A 13863-nucleotide genomic window follows, 5' to 3' on the forward strand; every position below is an offset into this window, starting at 1 on the left:
TAGGCTACCAAAAAAGGCTTCATTCTATTATGGATATCTATCTCTATGATGAAACATACCGATATGCAGCTATACCCAGGGGCGTCTTTTTGGTTCTTGCATTGGAATTATATTGAATTCTACTTATATTATGCTATACCACAATAAACATAAAAGTTTTTAAAAATGCTTTTGACCAAGAAGTGACTGGTTCAATTGCACAAAATCTCGCTGCGCTCTACCAACACCATGGACAGTGCCCTACACACTAAAGCAAGATTTCCATTTAAAAAAAATACCCAGCTAGATTGTTTCAATCTTACCTTTTCAAAAAGAGTACAACTACAATAAGGAACTTGCAGAAGTAATTGCATGTCACTATGATTTACTTCCTGAGCATATGGACGTTTATACTGTCTTCTCTGGGATGTCAAAATCAATTCAAAATGATTTGATAACTTCCATCGCGTCATTCCTTTAAAAGTGAGATTAAAAAGAGGGGTTGACGTAGCGCATTTTTTCACACCCGCTCAAGTAGGCTTTCCACTTTCCTCCGGTATTTATTTAGCAAAGGTAATAACCCATCATCACTTCAGACAAACACAAGCAACAACTCTTTCCATAAATGTTGCAGCAGCCTAGGCACACCTAAAGATTTGAGATCTGACATGCTGTATTGGATGAAACTGAGACGATTTTTCAATCTGATCAACTGTATGCTACTAATAATAGCAGCTGCATACAGCCTATGTGCACTGTTCATCTGGTCAGAGTAAACTAATTGGTAACGTTATGTATTTATAGTCCATTTGTTTGTGAGGAGAAAATGTGATAACATTTTGTTTATACTCAACCTTTTCAATCCCAAATGAGTAACTGGAATTAATCAATCAACATAATAGTGATGACAGACTGAGTTCATTTTTAATTAGTGCCTGCACTATGCAAACATGCAAAAAGCAAGCCATGTGAGTTCTATTGTCTATCAGTTGTTGTCTCTGTGTCTGGGTAGAGGAAACACCCTGCTGGTCTAGTCTAAATATAATTCATATGAACAAATATAAGGTAGCTGCAGTTTGACAGGGTTTTTCCCAGGAGGTTTTTAAAACCATGTGACCTGATTAGAAAAACTGGTCCTATAATGGCCCGTACAAAACATTTACAACTGATTAATCCCTGTCATACCTTATAGGTTAGGAAAATGAAAAAAACTCCAGGCCCCAGGAGGTAAAAATTGCCCCACCAATCTGGGACCAATGGTGCAACCAGTCTGCTCGCAGTTATCGTCAGGTATGTGGATGATCAGGGCTTTATCCAGGAACATTTAACGGGCTACATCAACGTGTCAAGTGTGCGAGATGGCAGTCTGTATTTGACTTTGTGAATTCTGAGATGTCTGACAGTAACTTCACGGAGAAACTTTTTGACCAAACCTATGGTGGCGCTGCTGTAATGGAATGTATATGCTATTTGTATTTGCAGTGTGTTGTGTTCGTTTTTTGTCTTCCCAGTGAAATCCTGTCCTGCCCTCAGTGGAAGAGTTGAGCTCTTCTCCTACACCATCCATCCATGACGAGTCTGTCCTGCACTGAAGCCTCTGAACACATCAACCCCTGTCCTGCACTGAAGCTTATGAACACCTCAACCCCTGTCCTGCACTGAAGCCTATGAACACCTCAACCCCTGTCCTGCACTGAAGTCTATGAACACCTCAACCCCTGTCCTGCACTGAAGCCTATGAACACCTCAACCCCTGTACTGCACTGAAGCCTATGAACACCTCAACCCCTGTCCTGCACTGAAGCCTATGAACACCTCAACCCCTGTCCTGCACTGAAGCCTATGAACACCTCAACCCCTGTCCTGCACTGAAGCCTATGAACACCTCAACCCCTGTCCTGCACTGAAGCCTATGAACACCTCAACCCCTGTCCTGCACTGAAGCCTATGAACACCTCAACCCCTGTCCTGCACTGAAGCCTATGAACACCTCAACCCCTGTCCTGCACTGAAGCCTGTGAACACCTCAACCCCTGTCCTGCACTGAAGCCTATGAACACCTCAACCCCTGTCCTGCACTGAAGTCTATGAACACCTCAACCCCTGTACTGCACTGAAGCCTATGAACACCTCAACCCCTGTCCTGCACTGAAGCCTATGAACACCTCAACCCCTGTCCTGCACTGAAGCCTATGAACACCTCAACCCCTGTCCTGCACTGAAGCCTATGAACACCTCAACCCCTGTCCTGCACTGAAGTCTATGAACACCTCAACCCCTGTCCTGCACTGAAGTCTATGAGCACATCAACCCCTGTCCTGCACTGAAGCCTATGAACACCTCAACCCCTGTCCTGCACTGAAGTCTATGAGCACATCAACCCCTGTACTGCACTGAAGTCTATGAGCACATCAACCCCTGTACTGCACTGAAGCCTATGAACACCTCAACCCCTGTCCTGCACTGAAGTCTATGAGCACATCAACCCCTGTACTGCACTGAAGCCTATGAACACCTCAACCCCTGTCCTGCACTGAAGTCTATGAGCACATCAACCCCTGTACTGCACTGAAGCCTATGAACACCTCAACCCCTGTCCTGCACTGAAGTCTATGAGCACATCAACCCCTGTACTGCACTGAAGCCTATGAACACCTCAACCCCTGTCCTGCACTGAAGCCTATGAACACCTCAACCCCTGTCCTGCACTGAAGTCTATGAGCACATCAACCCCTGTACTGCACTGAAGCCTATGAACACCTCAACCCCTGTACTGCACTGAAGCCTATGAACACCTCAACCCCTGTCATGCACTGAAGCCTATGAACACCTCAACCCCTGTACTGCACTGAAGCCTATGAACACCTCAACCCCTGTCCTGCACTGAAGACTATGAGCACATCAACCCCTGTCCTGCACTGAAGCCTATGAACACCTCAACCCCTGTCCTGCACTGAAGTCTATGAGCACATCAACCCCTGTACTGCACTGAAGTCAAGCCTCAGAACACCTCAACTCATGCCGCATACTCTCATTCAATCACTGCTGTGATCAATTTCGAACACTGTGTAAGTAGCGCTCTCATTCCCATTATCCATAATACTGTACTATAAATGTCTTTATTAAAAACTTCTTCAGGATTGGTGGGTCCTCTGCGGGACGGTTGAGCTAATGTAGGCTAATGCGATTAGCATGAGGTTGTAAGTAACAAGAACATTTCCCAGGACATAGACATATCTGATATTGGCAGAAAGCTTAAATTCTTGTTAATCTAACTGCACTGTCCAATTTACAGTAGCTATGACAGTGAAAGAATACCATGCTATTGTTTGAGAAGAGTACACAGTTTTGAACATGAAAAGTTATTAATAAACAAATTAGGCACATATGGGCAGTCTTGACACAAAATTTTGAACAGAAATGCAATGGTTCATTGGATCAGTCTAAAATTTTGCACACGCGGCGCTGCCATCTAGTGGCCAAAATCAAAATTGCACCTGGGCTGGAATAATAGATTAGGGCCTTTCTCTTGATGTCAAAGATGATGATACAAAACATACACAAAAGAACGCATGGTTTTTTCTTTGTATTATCTTTTACCAGATCTATTGTGTTATATTCTCCTACATTCCTTTCACATTTCCACAAACTTCAAAGTGTTTCCTTTCAAATGGTGCCAAGAATATGCATATCCTTGCTTCAGGGCCTGAGCTACAGGCAGTTAAATTTGGGTATGCCATTTTAGGCGAAAATTGAAAAAATGGGGGCTATATGTTAAAATAATTAGTCTTTCACGTTTTGTTAAACATACTTTGTCGTCTCCGTGCGGTCCGCGTCAAAACCGTGGGTCTCCCATCCTCCTCATTTTTTAAAGTCACCAGCCTCCACTGGTGCCTAGCAAACCTTTGGTACTATCAATATCATTCTTCCAGTTAGAATACCCAGGTTGGGTGAAGGCCTTGTCTGTGTTAGCATTGGACCCAACACTGAACTTTTGACATGGGAAACAAAATGCAGCATCTGCAGCAACTGCCACTCTCTTGCTATTAAATTACAATTTTTGGACAGAAAACCTGCGGCTAGGGTAGGATTCTAGGCTAACCTGGGCTGGCTCCTCTGTTCCAAGATCATCAGGAACAGGATGTGGAGGCGGCTGTGGAGCCATTATGGCCGTGCTTGTGGAAGGGTCGGTAGGCTCTGCAGACGGAGCTAGCTGGAGCGTCATCGCTGTTGGGTTTGGCAGTGACCTCGGTGGTTTGATGCTGCTGTTCATCGCTCTCCTTCTCCTTTGTTTGGGTACTTTGGTGAATCCAATTTCTGATATATCCACAGTGGCAGTTTAGCTGGTTCGAGCTAGCTAAATAGGGTAATAACACTAACGCTTTTTACAGCTATAGCAAAAAGTGAAGAAGTTTCAATGGTCCCACTTTTTACGGAAACCCAAAGAAGTCATACCTAACCGCCCAGTAGCTTTCCATAGCCCCCCTGCTGCAACCTGGTCTCAGAGCATTTTGTATTATTCTGTACGTAAATCCGAGGCACTCCATTTGGTATGATATGTTACATTTCGTATTAATTTAAACATGTACATCATCCATTTTCATATGATATATTACAAATTACAATTCGTATGATACGAATTTGCAAAATGTACAATATGTTTTTGCCTTAACGATGCAATACGTAACTCTTTGGGTGCCCAAATACATTCACATAGAAATGTTGAGTTATACAGTGCCTTCAGAAAGTATTCACACCCCTTTAATTTTTCCACATTTTGTTGTGTTACAGCCTGAATTTGAAATTGATTAAAGTGAGATGTTTTGTCACTGGCCTACACACATTACCCCATAATGGCAAAGTGGAATTCTGTTTTTCAAAATTGTATGAATTAATTTAAAATGAAAAGATGAAATGTCTTGATTCAATAAATATTCTACCCCTTTGTTATGGCAAGCTTAAATTAAGTACAGGAGTAAACATTTTCTTAATAAGTTGCATGACCTCACTCACATTATAGTTGCATGGCTTCACTCTTTGAGCAATAATAGTGTTTTACATGATTTTTTGATGATCTCATCTCTATACCCCACACATATAATTATCTGTGGGGGCCCTTAGTCAAGCAGTGAATTTCAAACACAGATTCAACCACAAATACGAGGCAGGTTTTCCAATGCATCGCAAAGAATGGCATACATTGGTAGATGAGTAAAAGAAAAAAAGCAGACATTGAACATCCCTTTGAGCATGGTGAAGTTATTAATTACACTTTGGATGGTGTATCCAGTCACCCAGTCAATACAAAGATACAGTCATTCTTCCTAACTCAGTTGCTGGAGAGGAAGGAAACAGCTCAGTGATTTCACCATGGTGACTTTAAACAGTTGCAGAGTTTAATGGCTGTGATAGGAGAAAACTGAGGATGGATCAACAACATCGTAGTTACTCCACAATACTAACCTAAAAGACAGAGTGAAAAGAAGGAAGCCAGTACAGAATATAAAATATTCTGAAACATGCATCCTATTTGCAACAAGGCACTAAAGTAATATTGCAAAAAATGTAGCAAAGAAATTCCTGAATACAAAATGTTATGTTTGTGGCAAATCCAATGCAACACATTACTGAGTACCAGTAACATATTTTCAAGCATAGTGGTGGCTGCATCATGTTATGGGTATGCTTGTAATTGTTAAGGAGTGGAAAGCTCTTAGAGTGGAAGGCTGTCATTGTAAATAAGAATTTGTTCTTAACTGGGCAAGTCTAGGCAAGTCTTAACTGACTTGCCTAGTGAAATAAAGGTTAAATAACAATGAAGGTTAAATACAAATGAAATAGACACTTACTCAGAAAGACTCACAGCTGTAATCACTGCCAAAGGTTATTCTACAAAGTATTGACTCGGGGGTGTGAATAAATTTGCAAAATGTTCTATTTTTTTTTCTTTCACTTTTTAATTATGGGGTATTGTGTGTAGATGAGTGAGAAAAAACAAACAATTTAATCTATTTTTAATTCAGGCTGTAACACAACAAAATGTGGAATAAGTTAAGGGGTTTGAATAATTTATCATCTATTCTGGTAAGACAAGGGGTGGCAGACGATGTATTTTTGTAAATAACAGCTGGTGCAAGATATCTAAGGAAGTCTTGAACTATTGCTCGCCTGAGGAAGAGTATCTCATGATAAACTGTAGACCACACTACCTACCTAGAGAGCTTTCATCTATATTTTTCGTAACTGTTTACATACCACCACAGTCAGAGGCTGGCACTAAGACAGCACTGAATGAGCTGTATTCCACCATAAGCAACAACAAAAACACTCACACACTCACCCAGAGGCGGCGCTCCTAGTAGCCGGGTACTTTTATGCAGGGAAACTTAAATCTGTTTTACCAAATTTCTATCAGCATGTTAAATGTGCAACCAGAGGGAAAAAATGTGAACCACCTTTACTCCACACAAAGAGACGCATAAAAAGCTCTCCCTCGCCCTCCATTTGGAATCTGACCATAATTCTATCCTCCTGATTCCTGCTTACAAGCAAAAATTAAAGCAGGAAACACCAGTGACTAGATCAATAAGAAAGTGGTCAGATGAAGCAGATGCTAAGCTACAGGACTGTTTTGCTAGCACAGACAGTAATATGTTCTGGGATTCCTACAATGGCATTGAGGAGTGCACATCATCAGTCATTGGCTTCATCAATAAGTGCATCGATGACGTCGTCCCCACAGTGACCGTACGTACATACCCCAATCAGAAGCCATGGATCTGACGCTCGTCGGATGTGGCAGGGCTTGAAAACTATTACGGACTACAAAGGGAAACCCAGATGCGAGCTGCCCAGTGACGCGAGCCTACCAGATGAGCTAAACTTCACCCCCACCTACATGTACAAATTACCTCAACTAACCTGTACCCCTGCACACTGACTCGGTACTGGTGGCCCCTGTATATAGCCTCATTATTGTTATTCTTATTGTGTTACTTTTTATTATTACATTTTCTTTTAGTCTACTTGGTAAATATTTCTTTAACTCTTCTTGAACTGCACTGTTGGTTAAGGGCTTGTATGTAAGCATTTCACGGTAAAGTCTACACTTGTTGTATTCGGCGCATGTGACAACTAAAGTTTGATTTGATGCAGCCCAGACTCCCAGTGCAGGCTAAGTGGACCAGGCACAGTGCTTTCACGCTAATGGGGATACATGAGACACATTTGACAGAAAAACCTTAGGTAACAAAAAATGTCATGTTCTAGTATCGGAAAAATACCAAAGTTTCAAATACCGTGGAACCAGGGTTTCCGTTAGGAAAATGTGGCACTGGACATTTGACCAGCAGTATTTTCATTTACCGGACATTCGAGAAATGTACCTGACCCGTATGCATTGGGTGTGAAAATTGATTAGGGTGTCTACCCACGATGCTCAGAATGACAGAAATCCCATTTACATTATGATCATTAATATTAACAGAACATGCAAGTCGAGGATACAACGATGTGCGGTCCTTCTTACCCAATTCTGACTGATGCGCACTTTGTTAGAGTAACTGTCCACATTTACTTTTCTTCAAACAACAAGATGAGTAACTTACAGCAAAATCACTAGCTTATGTCAATCTACTATCCCCCATAGTAGAAAAGTTTACCTATTGTCACGCCCTGGCCATAGAGAGGCTTGTATTCTCTATTTTGGTTAGGCCAGGGTGTGACTAGGGTGGGCATTCTAGTTTCTTTATTTCTATGTTTTGGCCGGGTATGGTTCTCAATCAGGGACAGCTGTCTATCGTTGTCGCTGATTGGGAATCATACTTAGGCAGCCTTTTTTCCTTTGGTGTTTGTGGTAGTTGACTTTGTTAGTGGCCTGTATCGCCCTAGTAAGCGTCACGTTCATTTTTGTTGTTTGTTGTTTTTGTTGGCGACATTCTTAAATAAAAATAAATGTACGCTCACCACGCTGCACCTTGGTCCGGTCATTTCCACCTAGACGACGGCCGTGACACCTATTCTATTGGTCAGCTTGTCGAGAAAGAAATAGTCTATTCCAAACTAACTCTGGGACAGTTGTGGGATGATAGATCACAAATTCAAAATAACCAGTCGGCCTAGGCTACATATTATTATTAATTATTTTTAAATGAGTCTGATGCAACAGATCAGAACGTTTAGCTTAGAATGTTGATAAACTATTATTTCTTCACATTATAAGCACAGCAATACGCACAAAGCAGTAGGCTACACGCAAATGTTCGTTCCATAATGTGATTAACGAGAAAACACAGTTGTCAAATCACACAGCACATGCAAGCGGTTTCATGTGACAGAGATGAATACCCATTAGAAATGTAGAAAGGGAAATCTATATGCAAAAACTAGCATGGGTTGCTAATATGACTAGGATTGTGAAAGAAATGAAAGAAAGTTTATATAAAATAATTTCCTCCACAGATATGGTCGGATTTTGGCTAGGCTACTTTAAAGCAAGGTAGAAAAACGTTCAGGTTTCAAACGATTAAGTATATACTGCCTCCAGCTCCTTGCAAAGTGGTGTGTGACGTGCTGATGAAGCATGCCTTCCATTGTCTATGCATTTGCTGTTTGAGATGCTGACATATTTTCCGCTCAAAGGCTCTGTATCTGTATGCTGTACGCATGCGATACATAACGAATATACTGTACACACGCGCGCCAATTTAACTTCACAAAATTATACTAATTACCCTATAGACTGATAAGCATGACCTGTCAAATGTATTTCCATCGACTGGTATTTAAGTAAATTAATAGGCTTAAAAGCAATTTTACTTATCAGCTTTTCTATTTTTTGGGAGGCCAAAAACAGGTTATTACCAGCTAACGGAAACCCTGAGTGCAACACCAGTTCTTACATTGATTTGGACTCTGTAACAGCAATGGGAAGTGCAATATGTATTTATTGCAGATTTCAAAGTGCCATGTGTTCTTTTCTGCGAAATCCTCTAGAGGGCAGAATTTGAAAAAACTATACTCGATACCAAAACGATACCAAAAATCTAAAAGAAATTAAATAGGAAAAAAATGGTTAGGCTATCATTAGCATTTCTAACGGCTCCACAAAGTGGTAGACGTGTGACCCGATTCAGGAAACCAGGCGTATGTCGCAAGTCACAACTTCACAGGAGAGCCATTTGAACGTTTATTTGTATCAACATGCGTTTTTTAGCAGAAATGCCCTCTGGAACATGTGAACTTTCATGTGCCTTAATAGCGATAGGGGGCGACATTTTCACTTTTGGATGAATCCCAAATTAAACGGCCTCGTACTCTGTCCTAGATCATATGATATGCATATTATTATTACTATTGGATAGAAAACAGTTTCTAAAACTGTTTGAATTATATCTGTGAGTAAAACAGAACTCATATGGCAGGCAAACTTCCAAACAAGAAGTGAAAATTCTGAAATGGGTCGCTGTGAAAGGCATCGCCTATTCAATTCTCCTATATTTATGGATCTGTATGCACTTCATACGCCTTCCACTAGATGTCAACAGGCAGTAGAACGTGGAATGAAGCGTAAAACTTGATGTGGGACCGGATGAGACCCATTGGAGTGACTGGTCAGGCATATTTCCAGTTCTTGGCCAGGCACACTACGCATGTGATGTCCTTCCTTGCTATCGGTTATATAGATATGAAGAAATGCTCCGTCTGGGACATATATGAGAAAAACATCCTGAAGATTGATTCTCAACTGAGTTTAACCAGTTTATTCGATTTGTAATATCACTTTTTGAAGTTTTCGTTCATTAGCGTAAAGTTCTATGGACACGTGAACTACACATGCTAGCCAAAGTTGCTAATTCGACAGAAGTAATGGACATTATAAAACAAAAAAACGATTTATTGTGGAACTAGGATTCCTGGCACTGCATTCTGATGAAAGATCATCAAAGGTAAGGGAATATTTATGATGTAATTTCATATTTCTGTTGACTCCAACATGGCGGAGAATGGCTGAGCGCTGTCTCAGATTATTGCATGCTGTGCTTTTTACTAAAGTTATTTTTTTTAAATCTAACACAGCGGTTGCATTAAGAACCAGTGTATCTTTAATTATATGTTAAACATGTATCTTTCATCAAAGTTTATGATGAGTATTTCTGTATTTCACGTGGCTATCTGTAATTACTTTCGCTATTTTGGAGCCATTTCTGAACATGACGCCAATGTAAAACCACGATTTGTGGCTATAAATATGCACATAATCGAACAAAACATAAATGTATTGTATAGCATGATGTCATATGACTGTCATCTGATGAAGTTGTTCAAAGGTTAGTGATTCATTTTATCTCTATTTGTGGGTTCTGTGAAAGCTATCTTTGCTGTGAAAAAATGGCGGTGTGTTTTTGGATTCTGTGGTGAGCTAACATAAAGATATGTTGTGTTTTCGCTGTAAAACATTTAAAAAAATCGGACATGTTGGCTGGATTCACAAGATGTTTATCTTTAATTATATGTACAACATGTATTTTTCATCAAAGTTTTATGATGAGTATTTCTGTATTTCACGTTGCTCTCTGTAATTATTCGGGCTATTTTGGAGCCATTTCTGAACATGGCGCCAATGTAATACCACGATTTCTGGCTATAAATATGCACATAATCGAACAAAACAAATGTATTGTATAACATGATGTCATATGACTGTCATCTGATGAAGTTGTTCAAAGGTTAGTGATACATTTTATCTCTATTTGTGGGTTTTGTGAAAGCTATCTTTGCTGTGAAAAAATGGCTGTTTTTTTGGATATGGTGGTGAGCTAACATAAATATGTTGTGTTTTCGCTGTAAAACATTTTAAAAATCGGACATGTTGGCTGGATTCACAAGATGTTTATGTTTTATTTGCTGTATTGGACTTGTGATTTCATGAAATTATATTATATTATATCCCTGTGGCGCTAGGCTAGGCTATGCTAGTCAGCGTTTCTGATGACAATGATCCCGGATCCGGGATGGGTAGTAATAACAAACTTGTATGCCATCTGTAAATATGAATACAATTGTTAAATTACGAGCCTTGTTGGTTAAGCTACAGAAAAAGTTGGCAACCTTCCCACTAGCCATGATTGGCTGAGATAATGAGTGGGCTGGACATGCCGAGAGAGGATTGGTCTGCCATATAGAGGGCTTCTGTCTATTTGAGCTGGTCAGTCTGTGTTGGTAATCCCGTTGAACGCTGCTTTAAAAAAAAATATGTATTGTGTAGTGGAGCTGCATAAGTGTTGCTCTCCATTTCCTGGAGGATCAAGTTTTGAAATCAGTGGAATTAGAGTATGATAGCTAAAGAGATGAGAAAACACCTGTCTCCCTATTACGTTTTCAATCTAAGGGCAACCGTGGCAAGAAGATGCGTCCAACCATGATGTATACTGGTAAGATAGTCTAGCTAGCTACTTTTTCAGATTACACATTTCTAATTTTGACAAAGTGGTTTCATTTCAAGCAAGTGTACTGTTAGCCAATTAGCTAACATTAGCTGGCTGGCTCCCTAGCGGCAGGGACTGGGAGACTAGTCAGGATCGAGGGAAATTTAGCTAGAAACAGCAAACTAGCTAGCTAAATTGCCATAAATGTTTACTTATCGACCTGTCCCAAAATTTATGTAGTTGGTTCAGAGTTAGTTTTGATATTTCAACCAGATCGCGTATGGTGTGGGAGGACAAAATCAACATGGACGGACGGACGGACGGACGGACGGACGCACGCGCGGTCTGGTCAACATGTAATGCAACAATGCTGTAACGTTAGTAGGAGATATGTATCTTTCAAATTATAGACGGATATAGAGCACTCCGCACATCATCGTCATTAAGCTGGAAAAATTATACAGATAGGCGAGCGACAGCAGCGAACAGCGTGCTCTGCCCCTGTCGAGTCTGCTGCTACGCTGTGCTTTTAGCTGACTCAACGTTACAATGAAGCAGTTGGTGCTTTGGAAACAAGCTGAAGTCCTGACTGACTGCTGGGAACATGTCCACAACTTCATCAGCAAGCTGTCAAACTATTGTAAATAAGTGACAAATGTATCAGTGCAGTGCCCAACATCCTTAGCTAGCTAGCTAAAATTCAATCCATGTGTTTGTCATTGAAGCTAGCTAGCAGCAGAGGCAGGCTACAACAAGCTAAATCAGCTGATGCTTCGTGCAATGTCTCAATGCTCCTTTTGGCCAAAACACTTGCAGACTCAAGTGATCACTATCGAACACAACAGCAAGTGGCTTAAAGGCCAATTGTTTGGTTTCAGATTAAATTCAGCCTATGACTGTGGTACTCTTAGAAAAGAAAAGGTTCTACCTGGAACCAAAAAGGGTTCTCCTATGTGGACAGCCAATGAACCCTTTAGGAACCCTTTTTTCTAAGTGTCAATAGAATGTAATTGCCCCCTAGCGGTCATACGAAATAGGACCAGATTATGCATAGTACATGTGGAATTTTCTCAACGTTTTAACGGAAAACCGATTAAAGGCATCTGTTTAAAAAAAAAATTAAAAGATCTATTTGTCACATCCATAATATTCACATCTGTGAGTCCATTACCCTGGCATGGTATAGCCCTCCCTCTGGGGTTAAATATTTTAGTACATTTATTTTTTTACCTTTATTTAACTAGGCAAGTCAGTTAAGAACAAATTCTTATTTACAATGACGGCCTAGGAACAGTGAACACTGCCTTGTTCAGGGGCAGAAGGACAGATTTGTACCTTGTCAGCGTTCTCCATGTAACAACAACTGTCAGCTCACAGGAAAAATGGAGGCACATGGACACAGAATCCGTTTACACCAAGTTGTATTGCACCAAGCCAGGAGCTACAACATTCATGGGTCCATCTCTCAATACCAAAACACAATTTATAGATTGTGTCAGCTATTCAATGAAAGAAGTGTGAACTTCACAAATCGACCTCACGTTATTGTATTGTAGCTAACGTTACACATAGTACAGTACAGCCAGAGGGTAAATGTTCCTACAACTTTCTTTTTTATCAACAAGGGCGCATAGCGCTCGCTCATCGTTTCTCTATCTACCCCGAGGCTTGACAGCTGTCCATAACTTCGGGATGTGATGGGAAGTTCCACTTTGCATAGCACATTTCCCTATCAAATGTTATTCACAGTAAATTACTAATAGCTAGCTACAGCTAGCTACCTAACGCAAGGCTCAGTTATAAACCAGATAACATTTCTATTCAGAAATGTAAACTAGCTAGCCATACTACGTTAGCTATATAGCGTGCTGACTGTCATTAGAGTTGTCAAAATACCTCGTGACTTTGTCTAATATTAACTAATATATAATAACCCCACAAATAAACAAATACTTACTTTTTGTTGTAAAATGTGGAGAGAACAGTTGGCTGTAACGGACCTCCGTCTTCTTGTCTGTCCCGTTGTGCGTGTGAGAGAACGGGATGTGAGTGGGAGTCTGGGAGAGAGATGTGTCAGTGACGGGCCATGCGATTAGACTACCGTGGACGAGCTGGGAAGGCGTGGTAGACCCCCACCGTGCGGTAGACGTGGGTTAATTCCCCTTTCATGTCTGAAAAGAAATGAAGTCATACTGTACAGTTCAATTATAGGCTACTGCAACATGTTTTTCTCTACAATAATTTTAGCAATTCATGAACATAATACTTTAAATGTTAAATGTCATCTTGTTCTTACTGTTCTCGTAAAGAACACGATAAGATCATTTTTAAAGGCCCTCAACCTAACTACACAAAATTAAGAAAGTAGCCAGCTTCGCTCATGCATGAGTCATTAAAAGCAAATAAATAATGAGCTCACCCTTTACATTGAATATAGTTACACTAACATAAATCAGTT

The 13863-nt window shown here is 40.6% G+C and overlaps 1 protein-coding gene across 1 annotated transcript in view; it reads right to left on the reverse strand.

Annotated features, from left to right (window-relative positions):
* Window positions 1–13467, reverse strand: part of LOC120053555 (CD82 antigen-like) — a 63652-nt gene extending 50185 nt beyond the window's left edge. The window contains exon 1 of the mRNA XM_039000688.1: window positions 13363–13467. The gene's annotated coding sequence lies outside the window, so the exon portion shown is untranslated. The remainder of the gene's footprint in view (window positions 1–13362) is intronic.
* Window positions 13468–13863: the final 396 nt, after the last annotated feature.

The sequence above is a fragment of the Salvelinus namaycush genome, chromosome 9, assembly GCF_016432855.1.
Source record: "Salvelinus namaycush isolate Seneca chromosome 9, SaNama_1.0, whole genome shotgun sequence".
Taxonomy (NCBI): Eukaryota; Metazoa; Chordata; class Actinopteri; order Salmoniformes; family Salmonidae; genus Salvelinus; species Salvelinus namaycush.